The sequence below is a fragment of the Sus scrofa genome, chromosome X (genome assembly GCF_000003025.6).
Source record: "Sus scrofa isolate TJ Tabasco breed Duroc chromosome X, Sscrofa11.1, whole genome shotgun sequence".
Classification (NCBI taxonomy): domain Eukaryota; kingdom Metazoa; phylum Chordata; class Mammalia; order Artiodactyla; family Suidae; genus Sus; species Sus scrofa.
This window is the reverse complement of record NC_010461.5, coordinates 58,609,632-58,626,327: the sequence shown is the minus strand read 5'-3', so window position 1 is coordinate 58,626,327 and position 16,696 is coordinate 58,609,632.

Below are 16,696 nucleotides of genomic sequence, written 5' to 3'. Positions count from 1 at the left end.
CCAGCTTTTTGTGAAACATTGCTTGTAACTTCTTGATCTGCAAATCCATTCTTCCAAGATCTTAGATCATCCTTACTATCATTACTTTGAATTCTTTTTCAGGTAGATTGCCTATTTCCTCTTCATTTAGTTGTTTTTGTGAGTTTTTGTCTTGTTCTTTTGTCTGAAACATATTTCTCTGTCATTTCATTTACTTGTTGTATCCTTTCTGCAGGCTGCAGGGTTTTAGTTCCTCTTGTTTCTGGTGTCTGCCCTCTGGTGGGTAAGTTTGGGCCAGGAACTTGTGCAAGCTTCCTGGATGGAGGGACTGGTTACTTCCCACTGCTGGGTGGAGCTGGGTCTTGTCCTTCTGGCGGTCATGACTGTATCAAGGGGTGTGTTTAGAGGTGGTTATTGGCTCAGTACAACTTTAGGAAGCCTGTCACCTCTTTCCTCAGTGTGTGTTGGCCTTTATCCCCTTGATATGAGTTGTGCTTGATGGTGTGGTGATGCAAGCCTTTGCTGGATATTGAGTGGGACCTCCTGTTTGCTCTGTGGTTGTCACTGCCTTGTAAGGGGCAAGGTCTGCTCCTTAGTTGTTGGCATAGAAGCCCCCAGATCTGTGTCTAAACTGTGGTTCAGATCTTATGTCTCTGGTGCAAGGTAGGTGGGTTTGCAACACTCCCACTGGGGAAGGTGCCACTGAGTATTCCTCTACTTGAGTTGTTCACCTGTGAGTGTGCTCTGTTGTGTCACCTTTTCCTCATTGTGTGGGCTCACAGAATACACTGTTGGCACTACTCTCAGCCCCACATTAACCATGAGTATGTCTGTAATTGGTCCTGGTGTCTCTCAGGCATTGTTTTCATTAGTTCACCAGTGCAAATCCACTGAGGTCAGGACTCAGGATTGCAATATTCATGCTCCTGGGCCCACTACGGGATTTATGGAAGCAGTTCAGACTCTGGCCTGGTCCAACTTCTGCGTGTACCTGCCCAGAAAGCCCACAGCTTCTCAAGCCAGACCTGTCTTAGGTGCAGGAGCACTTGTTGTCCCTTCAGATGATCCACCAGTGCTGAATTTATAAGGCCAGCAGCAGAGGATTAAATCTGCTATTCACACAGTTGGGAGGAGCAATTTCAGCTCTTCCTCCTTAATCACAGGGGTCTTTGCAGAATGAGTGCCTATAGTCTCTTTTCTCAGCATTGCTGGCGATTAACCCCTTGATAGTAGGTATGCAGGTATGGCAGCTGGTGTCTGGTCCTGATATTCTCAGTAGTAATAGAAGCTCTCATGCACAGAATTAGGCTGCAACTAGGGATATATTCTGCGAGAGAGGTGACAATGGCTTTACACAACCCCTCCTGGAGTCCAGCAGCAGCCAGGGGTTGACATTCAGTTGCAGGCCTTTCAGTGGCAGCTGTGGGTCATGTACACTCCCAATGAAGCAAGAGCAGAGGTCAATGTCTGGTTACAGAAACCTTGGTGGCAGCAGTGGATTGTGCAAACTCCTAGGGAGTTGGGGGCAATGGTGAGTATCTGGGCACAGGCACCTCGGCAGTGGTGGTGGGCTGAGGAGACCAAACTTCCTGGGAGTCAGGGACAGTGGTCAGTACCCAGTTGCAGATCCCCCAGGAGTGGCAGCAATGAGCTGTTCTCAGGGAGTCAGGGGAAGTGGCCAGTGCCTGACCACAGGCCAACTTGAAGTGTGCTTCCTGGGAGAGAGAGAGAAGTGGTTAGTGCCTGGTCTCAGTTGCAGGCTTTCTGGGGGCGGTGGCAGCAATGGCCCTTGTGTTCCCAAGAAGGAAGGAGCAGTGACTGTCACTCATTCATGAAACCCTCAGTGGAAGCATTGGTCTGCTCCCACCTTGGAGTTTAAGATGAATACAGTGGCTAGCACCACCCCTAGAGCTCATGCCAAGTGGTGCCCTGAGGCTTGAGAACATGGAGAAAGAAGTGGCTATGGTGGTCCCATCCCTCCCCTCTCATGCCCTCCAAAAATGGTGCCCTGCCTCTCTTGCTGTCCCAGGCTTCTTCCCAGTCTCCCTTGATTACAGTTCACCCCACTCTAGCTCCCTCAGGTTGTCTCCTCACAGTGAACCCCAGCCCTCTCCCCTGATCTGAGCTCCAAAGCCCAAGCCACAGCATCCAGTCCCCATCCACTTCACTGGTTTAATGTCTCTGACTGGGGCGTGTTTGGCTGCAGCACCAACCAACTTTACAGGTCTTTCCCTGGTTTGCCCTCCGCTAATTGATTTCTGCAGTTTCCTCCCAAGCTCTGAAGCTCCATCTGTGTTCCAGCTGGTTTTTCTGCCAGTGAGGGGCCTTCCCAGTGTGCAGAAACCTTTCTTCTTTCACTGATCCCTCCCAGGGTTGCTGATCCCATTGTGATCCCTCTCTCTCTCTCTCTTTTTCCTTTTGTCCTACCCAAAATACTTGCCTTTTGGGGAGTCTAAGATCTTCTGACAGTGTTCAGTAGACGTTCTGTAAAAATTGTTCTACATGTAGATGTATTTTAATGTATTTGTCAGAGAAAGTATGCTCCACATCCTACTCCTCTGCCATCTTCTGTGCTGCTTTTTCCCTATTATCTTTTAATAACCCATAATTGGTTGTAATCTGCAAAAATACTGAATCACTGTGCTGCACATCTAAATATAACACAATATTGTAAGTCAACTATATTTCCTTTTAAAAAATGTTTCTGCTGAGGTCATTGCAACCTATCAGCAAACCCTAAACACTAGGGAATGGGAATAAACATATGTTCTATTCAGAGACACTGCAGCTGATTTGCAGGAACTATTTCACTCCACTCAAAGAATTTGCCCACATCAAAGGACAAAATAATTGGTTTATTCTTATTCTGCCAAGTGGTACTTATACTGCCAATACAGCCTATAACCAAATAAAATACTAATTGTGTAAATATTAGACTTACTTTCATCTATCACTAACTTAGCCTGTGAATTCAGAATAATTGATAGACACTTTGAGATGTTTAAAACTACTAACAGTTTATGTTTTCCTGAGGGAGAAACCCAGAAACCTTTAAAATGAGGTGAACACAAGCTTCTTGGCAGAATTCCCAACAACTGACTACTTATTTTTACCTACTGTACAATCTACAATCACCACAGCGTAAATACTACAACTAAGAAAAAGCAGTCCAAAACTTTTCTCTGACTCTAGCAGAAATCATAAATAACACAACTTCTGCTCCAGAAGCCTAAAAACTAATCAATAGCTAGTGTTGTCATGGACAATCACATAGCCCTTGATTTCCTCTTAGCCATCCAAAGGAGAGTCTGTGTTACAGTAAGTACTTGCGGGCCCATATAAATATTATAGGATAAGTAGAACAGTCTGTTCCTAGGCTAAAAGAAAAAAAACCCTAGATTTCTAAAACACATCCAGCTGGATTCTGGGACATGTTTTCATTGCAATGGTTTTATAATCTAGACCTCGCTGGCTTTGACCTCTGTTGCCATTGACCAATGTATCCTGTCTGAAGTTGAAAATGCTGTGGTGTGGCCATCATCACATCAAATGATCTACAGTTCATCCTAATGGACAAAACAAGAAGCATTAATCCCAGTCTGACTACAGACTATGTTCTCTGAACACCCTCCAGATCTTGATTAATGAAATTCCAATAATGATGGAAACTCTGGATATCATGAACTAATTAATGTTCCAAGACTTAACTTTATTTTTCCTTGCCAAGTGGGGGTATCAAGAAAGAGAAAAGAGACATCTGGGAACTGACCTGATACCTCTAACCAAGCCTTGGTGTTGTTAGGAGCTGGCCTAACATTTGCTGCTCAACTGTGATATTTTCCTAAAGAAGCTAAACAACTTAACAGAACACTAAGATCAAGAAACACTAACACCTATGACTGTTGTGAAGTGAGACAGGAGAAACCAGACCACTTCCTAAGGTCATTGTACCAAAGCACCAAAATATAACACCCCCTTCTCCCATCCAATATTAGCGACTTCTTTACTACTTACAACTCTAGGCTTGGGTTATTGTTCCCTCCTTCTAGATAAGATTTATTAAAATCCTCTGTAATAACATTGTCCCCACTCCTTAATAGTATATAATCCAAAGTCCTATATTGCCCAAATCCTATAAATCCATTCTAATACCATATTACTGAGATGACCCACATGCATGGTTCCCCAGGGTTTGCATTCATACATTCTCTCTTTTTATAAGCAGCAAAAAATCCAACTTTGTTCAAGTACAGGTGTGTTCCTGGTGATCCCTGGCTGGTGGGTATTGATATATTATAAGCATCTGTTTACTCATCACTCACTCTCCCCCATCCTCCAGATGGTGAACTTCCTTAGGACAGGGCCTGCGGTTTACTTTCTTGTCCCCAATTTCAGTGCCAGGTGGATGTATAATGAATGGCTACATGGATAGAAGGATGAATGGATAGGCAGATGGGAGATAAAAGAAGGATAAAGAAAGAAGAAAGGGAAGCAGGAAAGGAAAAAGGGAGAAATAAACAGGGAAAATAAAGAGGGAGAATCTGGAGGCAAACCAGATTTCCCTGCTCTATTACTTGGCCCAAGCATATATTCATTTGTATTTACACACTATCTTATTTCCTATGGGATCCATAATAACTAGATGTCTGCTAAGGGAACATTTTATTTTGAAGGCAATATTGACTTTTATCACTCCAATTTTCTGCCTTTACTCTTTTTTCTTTCTACTATTCCTCCCTTGCTCCTCTTATCCATGCACATGGCTTCTCTTACTACTTTTCAGCAGAAGCCTTCTAATTCTCTTCTACATCAGCCGCTTCCCCAATCCTCAAGCCTTCATTTCTAGTTGTACCACATGGTGGTGCTCAAGAACTGGGAAACTTAGGCATTCTTTTTCTTTTTAAAATTAAAAAAAAATTACAATTTCTGCTGTATATAGCAGTGACTCAGTCATACTTTTATTTACATTCTTCTTTGTATTATTTTCCATTATTATCTTTGCCAGGATATTAGATATAGTTCCCTGTGCTGTGCAGTAGGGTCTCATTGCTTATCCATTCTAAATGTAATATTTTGCATCTACTATTCCCAAAACCCAGTCCATCCCACTCCCCCCCACCCCCTGGGCAACCACAGGTCTGTTCTCTATGTCTGTTTCAGCTTTGTCAATAGGTTTATTTGTGCCATATTTTAGATTCCAGATATAAGTGATATCATATGGTATTTGTCTTTCTCTTTCTGACTTCCTTCACTTAGTATGAGAGTCTCTAGTTCCATCCATGTTGCTGCAAATGGCATTATTTTCTTATTTTTTATGGCCAAGTAGTATTCCATTGTGTATATATACCATGTCTTCTTAATCCAGTCACCTTGATAGTTATTTAGGTTGTTTCCATGTCTTGGCTATTGTGAATAGTGCTGCCATGAACATAGTGGTTCATGTATCTTTTTGAATTATGGTTTTATCCAGATATATGCCCAGGAGTGGGATTGCTGGGTCATATGGTATATCTATTTTTAGCTTTCTGAGGAACCGCCACACTGTTTTCCATAGTGTGGTTGTACATTCCCACCAACAGTTAAGAAGGATTCCCTTTTCTGCAGACCCCTCCAACATTTGTTATTTGTAGACATTAATGATGGCCATTCTGATGCTATGAAGTGGTACCTCATTGTAGTATTGATTTGCATTTCTCTAATAATTAGCGATGTTGAGTATCTTTTCATGTCCTTGTTGTTCATGTTCACGTACCTTCCATGGAAAAATGTCTATTTAGGACTTCTCTTGGGCATTATTTTTCTATTAAACTTCTCTAGCCACATTCCCACTTTTATCTTTTGCATCTTTTGACACTTCCTTGGTTGTGTTCTATTCAGGCTCTTGGGAACTGTCATGGGTCATGGACCTCAGAGGAGGAAAGACTTTTGTAAGAGGATGGAGACATAATTTGAAAGTAAAAACAATAGTACTTGTGGAGGGTTCCCATAAATGTTAGGTACTTTACATGTTATCTCACTTAAGCTTGAGTCTCAATTTTAGGATTAACAATCTTAAGAAACCAGGTTAATTATCTTTATTTATAATTTAAAAAACAATTTATAATTAAATAGAAAGAAAAAATTATAATTAAGAAAGGTGAATTCACTTGCCCAAGGTCACCCAAACTAGTAAGTGGAAACACCCTGATTTGAACCTGAATCTGTTACTAGAGCTGGTGTTCCTAATGGCTGTGTTATATTATTTTAGGATAATTAAGAGAATGATGTCTCTGCCCCAAGATCTACCTAGTGTGTGGATTATGACAACAAGAGAATCCTCTACTAGAAAATGCTGCAAGGCAATGGTGTCTTTAGGTAAATTAGACAAAAATAAAAAGTGATAACTAGTTATCTTTGTCATAGTGTTCTATTGCTAAAATTAAGACATGGAATTGGTGTAAACACTGAAAAATAAAGTGGAGGATTGTTTTTTTAACCAAGAAACAAAAAAGCCAGAGTGCATTCAATGAAGAGTTAGAGTCAGATGTGGAGAAGAGAAGGAAAAAAAAATGATGAGACATTCCTGCATTTGGGGCAGTGTCTGAGAATGACAGAGACATGGCTCTGTGACATTTGCTAGCTTCAAGTTACCAAGCAGAGGAAACTCTAGCTGAAATCAGTCTGTGTGATGCAGCAGTATTCTGAAACATGTTGGCAGCCTGATGACTAAAAGTGGATGGTATTAACAAAGGCCACTGCTCAGGGTTCAAAAGTAAGCTTCAGGGGAAAATTGTGAGTGTCTTCTGTTATAGGGCAATATTTAATAAAAGTGCACAAATTTTATCTTGTGTTCCCATTTTTCTTGATATTACTGATAAGCTGTTCCTGATATGATATAGAGAGAGCATTCCTATTTGGGATGGCCCTGGAAATAAAAACCAGAGAATTTACCAGAATGCTTCATTTAAAATATTTGCAAGAGCCAATCTGTCATTCTGACTACAGAGCAGGAGGATATAACCTCACAGGGATTATAAGGATTTATTTACTGGATTGGGGAGAGGGAATAGAATACTTCTGAGAAAACAAATCAGATCAGGTGACTGACTTCTGAGAGAAGGTGGTTGGCTGGATTTGGGAAGAGGAAACAGAATGAGAGAACATTTTCTGGAACATAAAACTGCTGAGGGGAGAAGATTTTTAAAGTTTATAGTCCACTGCAGCCCTTGGAAACAGAGATGGAGAAGTAAGCCTTTTTTTCATTCAATGAGGCACTTGTAAATAAGAGAAAATAGCCCTCAGTTTCCTTCCTCAAAGGCCTAGGGCCAGGTCTGGCGGCCCAGACAAAACTATTTATGTCCTTTGGAGGACTTTGCTTCTTGCACAAGAGACTTTGGGTGAGAAAAGGCATTGGTAACACCAGTACTGGTAGGGCAATGCATTGGCATTAGGCTTTCATATTTATTAGAAACAATTGGGTACTGCCTCAAAATGTGGGAGACCAAGAAGCCCTGAGAGACAAAGAGATATAGAGAAGAAATTAGTAGTTACCAGTGGGGACAAGGAAGCAGGGATGGGCAAGTTAGGGGAGGGGACTAAGAGGTACAAACTGCTATGTATGAAATAAATCAGCTACAAAGATAAGTACAACAGTGAATATAGCCAATGTTTTATAATAACTATAAATTGAATATAACCTTTAAAAATTGTGAATCACTATGTTGTACACCTGAAACGGGTAACATTGTGCTCAACTTCAATTAAAAAAAGAAGAAACATGCAAGAAATTGTGAATGGATTGAATATATTTTCAGAAGAAAATGAGGCTTAACATGAGAATTATGAAGTCTGGTATAATTAAAAATAAATAATTCAGAAAACCACCAAGAAATTCTAGACATCTATTGGCATATCTCAGAATAACTCATTTGGAATTATTGACCATTAATGAGTTTTCTAATATTCAAGCATTATCAGCAAAAATGATCTCTGCATCCTTGCTCAGAGTTAGACCATGCAGATGTGCATATTTTGTGTGTTTGTTGCTTATATTTGAATTACCATAATCTTTTTTTTAAAGCAGTGGGTTTCAGTTTTATTCAGAGACTGTTTTGAGGACTATAGCCCAGGAGACAGCCTCTCTGAGAGCTCTGAGAAACTGCTCCAAAGTGGTAAGGCAGGAGCCAAGTTATGTGTGAATTTTTTGCTGAAAAAACATGAAGTCAACCATCAAAAGATTACTACTAATCACAAAGAAAATACATCTCAAGTTAAGGATTTTAGTGCTTTTCTTTTAAAAAAAATTAATTTTTTTTTCTTTTTAGGACCACACCCATGGCATATGGAGGTTCCCAGGCTAGGGGTTGAATCAGAGCTGTAGCTGCCAGCCTACATCACAGCCACAGCAACGCAGGATCTGAGCCATGTCTGTGACCTACACCACAGCTCACAGCAACACCAGATCCTTAACCCACTGAGCGAGGCCAGGGATTAAACCCACATCCTCATGGATGCTAGTCAGGTTCATTAACCACTGAGCCACCATGGCAACTCCAATTTAATTTTTATTTAATATTGGATCATACTTTATTTATAATTTCATATTTCAAGTGTATAGAAAAGTGAATCAATTATACATATACATATATTCATTCTTTTTCAGATTCCGTTCCCACATAAGTTATTACAGAATACTGAGTTACCTGTGCTATACAGTAGGTCCTATGCCTTTATCGAAGTATATTTGACTCACAATGTTGTTTTAGTTTCTGGTATACAGGCAAGTGATTCAGGTATATATCTATATCTATCTATATAGATACATGTATATTCTTTTTTCAGATTCTTTTCCATTATAGATTTTTTAATATAATGATTTTTTTCCATTATACATTGCAAGATATTGAATATAGTTCCCTGGGCTATACAGTAGGACTTAGTTATTTATCTATTTTATATATATTAATATAATATATATTATATATTATACATATTATAATACATATTATTATACATATTATATGTATTATACATATATATGTGTGTATTGTATATATTATATATTATACATATTATAATACATATTACTATTATACATATTATAATATTGTACATATTAATCTCAAGGTCCTAATTTATCCCTCCCGCTCTTCCCACTTTGTTAACCATAGGTTTGTTTTCTATGTCTATGAGTCTGTTTCTGTTTTATAAATAAAAAATTCTTCTGTATAATTTTTGTTAGATTCCACGTATAAGTGATATGATATGTCTTTCTCCATCTGTCTTTACCTAGTGAGATAATCCCTAGATCCATCCATTAATGCAAATGGCATTATTTCTTTATTTTTTATGGCTGAGTACTATTCCATTGTGTACACCTCTTCTTAATCCATTCATCCGTTAATGAACATCAAAGTTGCTTCCATATTTTGGCTATTGTAAATAGTGTTGCAGTGAATATTGGGGTGCATGTATCTTTTGAATTAGAGTTTTCTCCAGGTATATGCCCAGGAGTGGGAGTATTTGATCATGTGGTAACTCCATTTTTAGCTTTTTAAGGAATTTCTATACAGTTTTTCATAGTCACTGCACCAATTTACATTTTCCCCAACAGTGTCAGAGATTTCTCTTTTCTCCACACCCTCTCCAGAATTTGTTATTTGCAGACTTATTAACAATGGCCATTCTGACTGGTGTGAGGTGGTACCTCATTGTAGTTTTGATTTGCATTTCTCTAATTATTAGCAATGTTGAGCATCTTTTCATGTGCCTGTTGGCCATCTATATATCTTCCCTGGAGAAATGTCTCTTTAGTTCTTCTCATTTTTTGATTGGGTTGTTTGTTTTTTGTTTTATATTGAGTTGTATGAACTGTTGATATGTTTTGGATATTAACCCTCTGTCAGTTATATTACTTGCAAATATTTTCTTCCATTCAGTAGGTTGTCTTTTTGTTTGTCAATGATCTCCTTTGTTGTGAAAAAGCTTTTAAGTTCAATTAGGTTCCATTTATTTATTTTCTTCTTTTTTTTTTAGCCTTGGAAGACTGACCTAAGAAAACATTGCTATGATTTATGTCAAAGAATTTTTGGCTATGCTCTCTTCTAGGAGTTTTATGGTGTCATGACTTATATTTAAGTCTTGAAGCCATTTTGAGTTTATTTCTGTATAGGGTGGGAAGGAGTGTTCTGGCTTCATTGATTTACATGCAACTGGCTGTCGGGCTTCCCCAACACCATTTGCTGAAAAGATTATCTTTTCTCCACCATGTATTCTTGCCTCTTTTGTTAACAATTAATTGATCATAAGTTGTGGATTTATTTCTAGACTCTCTATTTTGTTCCATTGATCCATATGACTATTTTTGTGCTAGTATCACACTGTCTTGATTACTTTAGCTTTATAGTATTGCCTGAAGCCTGGAATAGTAATGCCTTCAGTTTTTTTTAATTACCATAATTTTTACATACATTCTAGTATCTTTGACTTCTGGAAAGTTTCTCTTTAATCTATCCAGCTATCAATTCTTATCAGTATGCTATTTGAGAACACAAAATTTATCATAAACACTATCGTGTGACAACACAGGAAGAAAAGCTTCACAAAATATTTCAGGATTCTAGTTCAAGATGGCATCATCCTCCTCCTATGGATGCAGTGAACCTACAGCTACAGAAATAACAATTTCCTCTGAAAGAAACTCAAAAAATTAGCTGGACCACTCTTACACATGAGGTGAATGAGAAAAAATCCACATTAAAATGTAGAGGAGAGGCTGAGACACAGTCTTACCATAAACCTTACCCTCATCAAGAAGACCTAAAATCAAGAGGGAACCCATAACCCCAAATTTCTCCTAGAGGAGAGAAGTTTTTAACACCCACACCTGGCATCCTGATGTTTAAGCATGCACCTAAGGGGGGACAAGGCGTAAAAACATCTACCAGATTGTTATGATCATTATACAACTACAGATGTGAAAAGTTCATTTGAGTAATAAAAAAACAATACTTCAATATAAACAAATAAACTAACTAAAAAAAATCTAGATTTGGAAGAAGACAGGGCTTGCCTCCACCAGACACACAAAGATACAGTGATCTGAGAAAAAATTCTTAAACTGTTCCTGAAGACTCAATCACCCTAGTGCCCAGAGTAGAGGCAGCAAATGAAAAACATCCAGACTTTCTATGAAAGAGGCCTATTTGCTTATCTTAAAGCTTTGGCCTGAAGTGACATCAGCATAATGGCAATATGACATACTTTCTTTGTCTCTCCTCTTCTACAATTAGTAAAACATTTATAATTCAAAAAAAAGTTTCTCTGTCCACACACCATAAGACTGGAGAAATCAACACATCTACATGTCTGAAGGGGGATGGACTGGAACACATAGAGAAGGAGGAACCAGCAGAACATCAGAGGCAGTATTTGCAATCCAAGGCCCCCAACCATAGTGGCTGAGCCTGCATCAAGCAAGAATCAAGTAGTTCTGTTCTTTTGCTGCACAATCCCACTTTGGGCATATATCTGGGCAAAACTTTCCTTGAAAAAGGTGCATACACCTGTATGTTCATTGCAGCACTAATCACAATAGCCAAGACATGGAAACAACCTAAATGTCCATTGATACATGAATGGATTAGGAAGATGTGGTATATATACACAACAAAATACTACTCCACCATAAAAAAGAACAAAACAATGCCAATTGCAGCAACATGGATGGAACTAGAGACTCTCATACTAAGTGAAATAAGTCAGAAAAAGAAAGACAAATACCATATGATATCACTTATATGTAGAATCTAATATATGGCACAAATAAACCTTTCCTCAGAAAAGAAACTCGTGGACTTAGAAAACAGACTTGTGGTTGTCAAGGGGGAGGGGAGAGGGAGTGGATAGACTGGGAGTCTGGGGTTAATAGATGCAAACTATTGCATTTGGAGTGGATAAGCAATGAGATCCTACTGCATAGCACAGGGAACTATATCTAGTCACTTGTGATGGAACATGATGGAGGATAATGTGAGAAAAAGATATACACACACACACACACACACACACATACATACACATGACTGGATCACTTTGCTGTACAGTAGAATTTGACAGAACACTGTAAATCAACTATAATGGAAAAAATTAAAATCATAAAATAAAAAATAAAATTAAAAAACAGAATCGAGTAGTAGCAGAGGAGATGGTACATATGACACTGACGTCCTAGCTACAGCAGCATCAGCAGCTATAGGAAACTAAGCTGCAGCTGTGGCAGGACCCATGACCTTGATCTCTCCAGCCAAAACAGAGCCTATGACTCTTGGCCCACCCTCCACCCATGCAGAGGCAGAACCCACAAATCCAACAACCCTGGATGTAGGGGAGATGCTCAAGACCTTGGCTCCTTCCCCACCCTCTCCCTCCCTGCCACAGTGGAAATAAATGAAACAGTAATTAATTTTACAATATATACAAATATAAAATCATTATTATCGTACACCTGAAACTAATATAGTTTTACATGTCAATTTTATCTTGATAAAAAAATAACAAATTGCACCCCAAAAATAAAATACCTAGGAATAAACCTGACAAAGGAGGTAAAAGACTTATACACTGAGCAATATAAAACATTGACAAAGGAAATTAAAGAGGATTCAAAGAAATGGAAAGATATCCCATGCTCTTGTATTGGAAGAATTAATATTGTTAAAATGTCCATACTATCCAAAGCAATCTACAGATTTAATGTGACCCATTTAAAATTACCCATAACATTTTTCACAGACTAGAACAAATAATCCAAAATTTTGTATGGAACCATAAAATACCCAGAGTTTCCAAAGAAATTATGAGGCAGGGGAGACAAGGCAGGAGGCATAACTCTCCCAGACTTCAGAAAATGCTATAAAGCTACAGTAATCAAAACAGCACAGCATTGGTACAAAAACAGACATATGGATCAATGGAACAGAATAAAGAGCCCAGAAATAAACCCAGACACAGACAGTCAATTAATCCTCAACAAAGGAGGCAAGAATATTAAACAGGAAAAAAAAAGACAGTCTCTTCAGCAAGTGGTGCTGAAAAAACTGAACAGCTGCATATAAATCAATGAAATTAGAATGCATCCTCACACCATGCACAAAAATAAACTCAAATGGCTTAGAGTTTTAAACATGAGACGAGACACCATAAAACTAGAAGAGAACATAGGCAAAAGATTCTCTGGCATAAATCGTACAAATGTTTTCTTAGGTCAGTCTCCCAAAGCAATAGAAATAAAAATAAAAATAAACAAATGGACCTAATCAAACTTACAAGTTTTTGCACAGCTAAGGAAATCATAAACAAAATGAAAAGACAGCCTACAGAATGGGAGAAAATATTTGCAAATGATGCAATCAACAAGGGCTTAATCTCCAAAATACACAAAGAACTCATATACAACTCAACAACAAAAAAACAAACAACCCAGTCGAAAAATGGGCAGAAGATCTAAATAGACATTTCTCCAAAGATATATGGATGGCCAGTAGGCACCTGATAAGATGCTCATTATCACTAATTATTAGAAAAATGCAAGTCGAAACTACAATGAGGTGCCACCACAGGGCAGTCAGAATGACCATCATTTATAAGTCCACATGGAGTTCCTATTGTGGCTCAGCAGCTTAAGAACCCAGCATAGTCTCCATGAGGATGTGGGTTCAATCCCTGGCCTTTCTCAGTGGGTTAAGGATCTGGCATTGCTGAAAGCTGCAGCATAGGGCACAAATGCAGCTCAGATCCCCCGTTGCCATGGCTGTGGTGTAGACTACAGCTGCAGCTCCAATTTGACCCCTAGCCTGAGAACTTCTGTATGCTGCAGGTGCAGCCATTAAAAGAACAAAATAAGTCTACAAATAACAAATACCAGAGAGGGCATGGAGAAAAAGGAACACTCCTACAATGTTGGTGGGAGTGTAAATTTGTAAAACCACTATGGAAAACAGTATGGAGGTTTCTCAGAAAACTAAAAATAGAATTACCATGTGATCTGGCCATCCCACTCCTGAGTATATATCCAGACAAAACTATAATTCAAAAAGATACATGCACCCCTACGATCATTGCAGCATTATTTACAATAGCCAAGACATAGACACAACCTAAATATCCATCAACAAATGAATGGGTTAAGAAGATACGGGAGTTCCCGTCGTGGCACAGTGGTTAATGAATCCAACTAAGAACCATGAGGTTGCAGGTTCGAGCCCTGGCCTTGCTCAGGGGGTTAAGGACCCAGCGTTGCCATGAGCTGTGGTGTAGGTCGCAGACGTGGCTCAGATCCTGCATTGCCATGACTCTGGTGTAGGCTGGTGGCTACACCTCCGATTAGACCCCTAGCCTGGTAACCTCCATATGCCACGGGAGCGGCCCTAGAAAAGGCAAAAAGACAAAAAAAAAAAAAAAAAGAAGAAGATATGGTACGTACATACAATGGACTATTACGCAGCTATAAAAATAATGAAATAACACTATTCACGGCAACATGGATGCAACTAGATTATCGTACTAAGAGAAGTAAGTCCGAAAGAGAAAGAAAAATACTGTATGATACCACTTATATGCATAATCTAAGATATTGCACAAATGAACTTATCTACAAAACATAAACATACTCATAGACATAGAGAACAGATTTGTGATTGCCAAGGGGGAGGTGGGAGGGACTGGGAGTTTGAGGTTAGTAGATGCAAACTATTACATCTAGAATGGATAAACAATAAGGTTCTACTGTACAGCACAGGGAACTAGATCCAATCTCCTGGACAGACCATGACGGAAAGTAATTTTTTTAAAAAAGTATGTTAAAAAAAGATATCAAGAAAGTCCAATTCCATGTACAATAGCATCTAAAAGAATAAAATACCTAGGAATAAGCCTAATAAAGGAGGTGAAAGACTCATACCGAAAACTACAGAATATTTTTTTGCTTTTTTTATTTTATAATGATTTTTATTCTTTCCACTATAGCTGGTTTACAGGGTTCTGTCAATTTTCTACTGTATAGCAAGGTTACCCAGTCATGTACACATGAAAACTACAGAATATTGATGAAAGAAATTAAAGATCTAAATAAGTGGAAAGATATTTTGTATTCATGACTCAAAAACCTTAATATTGTTAAATATGTTATTATTACCCAAAATTATCTACAGATTCAACACAATCCCTATCAAAATTCTAACAGCCTGTTTTACAGAAATGACAAAGCCAATCCTGGTAGTTCCTGTTGTGGTTCAGTGGGTTATGGACCTGAGTAGTATCCATGAGGATGGAGGTTTGATCCCTGGCTTCACTCAGTGGGTTAAGGATCTAGCATTGCCCTGAGCTGTGGGTTAAGTTGCAGATGTGGCTTGGATCTGGTGTTGCTGTGGCTGTGGCATAGGACAGCAGCTGCAGCTCTGATTCAACCCCTAGCTTGGGAACTTCCATATGCCACAAGTCCAGCCCTAAAAAGCAAAAAAAAAAACAAACAAACAAACAAACAAACAAACAAACAAAAAAAACCAACCCTTAAATTCCAATAGAATTTCAATGGGCTTCAAATAGAGAAAATAATCTTGAAAAAGAACAAATTTGGAGGATCCACACTTAAACTACTGCAAAACTTAACTAAGCTACAATAATCAAAACAGTGTGGTACTTCAAAGGATAAAAACGTGGACCAATGGACTAAAATTGAGGGTCTAGAAGTAAACCCATACATCTATGACAAATTATTTTTTAACAAGTCCATTCAATGGTGACAAGTTCTTTCAACAAATGGTACTGAGACAATTGATTTTCACACGCAAAGGAATGAATTTAGGCTTCACCTCACACATACATGAAAATTAACTTGAAATGGATCAATGACCTAAATATAAGAGCCAATATCAGAAATCTCACTGCAGAAAACATAGGGGTAAATATTAATAACCCTGGATTTGGCAATGGGTTCTTAAATATGACACCAAAAGCATGATCAATAAAAAATAGATAAATGGGACTTTATCAAAATTTTTAAAATTGTGCACGCAAAGGAATGAATTTTTATGGGACTTTATCAAAATTTTTAAAATTGTACACGCAAAGGAATGAATTTAGGCTTCACCTCACACATACATGAAAATTAACTTGAAATGGATCAATGACCTAAATATAAGAGCCAATATCAGAAATCTCACTGCAGAAAACATAGGGGTAAATATTAATAACCCTGGATTTGGCAATGGGTTCTTAAATATGACACCAAAAGCATGATCAATAAAAAATAGATAAATGGGACTTTATCAAAATTTTTAAAATTGTGCATAAAGAATAGCATCAAAAGTGAAAGGACAACCTACAGAATGATAGATAATATTTGTAAATCACATATATGATAAATTTTATATCCAGAGTACATAAGGAACTCCTACAACTTAACAACAAAAAGAACTCAATTAATTTTAAAAATAAGCCACTTGAAAAGACATTTCTCCAAAGAAGATATACAAGTGGTCAATAAGCCCAACATCATTAGTCATTATGGAAATGCAAATGAAAACCACAATGAGATACCACTCATACCACTTCATGTCTACGATTTTATTTAAAAGGAAAGAAACAAGTGTTGGTAAGGATGTGGAGAAATTGGAACCCTCATACTTTGCTGAAGGAAATGCAAAATGGTGCAGCCACTGTGGAAAACGTTTTGGCAGTT